This window comes from Raphanus sativus, unplaced genomic scaffold, assembly GCF_000801105.2.
Source record: "Raphanus sativus cultivar WK10039 unplaced genomic scaffold, ASM80110v3 Scaffold6122, whole genome shotgun sequence".
NCBI lineage: Eukaryota > Viridiplantae > Streptophyta > Magnoliopsida > Brassicales > Brassicaceae > Raphanus > Raphanus sativus.
This window is the reverse complement of record NW_026621413.1, coordinates 1-1,414: the sequence shown is the minus strand read 5'-3', so window position 1 is coordinate 1,414 and position 1,414 is coordinate 1. Positions and strand designations below refer to the sequence as shown.

General features: G+C 34.3%; 1 long non-coding RNA gene across 1 annotated transcript; it reads left to right on the top strand.

Annotated features, from left to right (window-relative positions):
- The first annotated feature begins 222 nt into the window (after positions 1 to 222).
- LOC130507824 (uncharacterized) lies at positions 223 to 1,094 on the top strand. Its single transcript, XR_008942449.1, has 3 exons — positions 223 to 517; positions 613 to 702; positions 788 to 1,094. It is a non-coding gene; the product is annotated as an uncharacterized LOC130507824 (long non-coding RNA).
- The last annotated feature ends 320 nt before the right edge of the window (positions 1,095 to 1,414 follow it).

The following is a 1,414-nucleotide window of genomic DNA, read 5'->3' as shown; positions in this document are numbered from 1 at the left end:
TATAATAGCTATAAATAAATAAGAATACAATTTGTATTGTTTTTTTTTGAACCATTGATTGATTTGAATCAAAGACCTAAAATCATTCTTGTACCTATCCTCACCCTTTATTCCTATTGGCTAGAAAAAGTTGTGTGTGGATTGATAATTCTAACCATTAGATTAGATATTTTGAAGGGTTCAGATTTAATCTTTTGTGTTTGCCCCTCTCTCTCTCTCTCACTGACGCTTCTTCGCTTTCTTCTTCTTCTCTCTCTTCTCTCTCTCTCTCTCTCTCTGAAACAAAGAACAACGAGATTCATCTTCTTATAGTCTTTTTTTTTCTGTCTATCTTCTTCATCCTTACACAAAATCACCCCATCACCATAAACCTCAGCCGCTGCCATCATCTTCATCTCCACCTCCTCGTTCTCTACTTCTGCCAAGAACTCTGTCTCAACCACTTTTTTATCTATCCTCTTATCAAAGCTTTTCTTTTCCAGATGCATATTCATGGTCTTAGTTAACCACATCTCAGGTTTGTTATATGTTCCTTGATTTGCTTTGAGATTTTTGAATGATTAGTGTTGTTTGACAAGATTGTAACTTGATTAAATTGGGATTTGACTTCAGGGACAGGGAAGAGGAAGTGAAATTGATACTGGGGCTGACTGTAACTTGATTAAACAAGATTCTTTTCTCATAGTGTCACAAGATTGATAGGTATATCTGATACAGTCCATATTCAATCGCCATTGTTCTCTCTGTGTTTTAAATTTGATTTTAGATTTGCTTGTTCTTGTTACAGGAAGAAGGCGGATATGAATAAGCTGTGCTGGTGGAGATGAAGTCGAGACAGATGAAGAAAAGAGAAAGAAGGAGAAGGTGAGAGGACAGAGATGTAAGGAAGAGGCCGAAAATGGAGGAGGAAGGTGACGATGGGAGGAAGGCAGGCATCAGCGTATATTAGGTTTAGTTTTGGGTGGTTTATTAGGTTTGGTTCAAATAGAGTTAGCTTAATAAACCAGTTTTGTGTGTAAACCAATGTTATTAATAAATCGAATTTAATTGTAAACCAATTATTCGTATACTGATTTTAGTCAATAAAAAAATTTAATTTAAATTATGAATTAATTTTCAAATTAATTTTTGAATTCTTTAATTATGAGTTATTTAATTTAATTTGGTTTGGTTTGGTAATTCTTTTTAATAAATTTCCGGATAATTTTAAAATAAATTAATAACACGAAACATTCGTTATGGTTGTAGGGTTAATTATAGCATAAACAAAAACCGTTATTAAAAGTGGCGGACCTATTATAACAGGCGATGTCAGAGCGGCCAAGGAAGCGCTATTATACATGACTCATAGCGTTTTTCGTCCGCTATTACTACCCTTATTTCCTGTAGTGTATTGCCATATGTCCGAACAGGC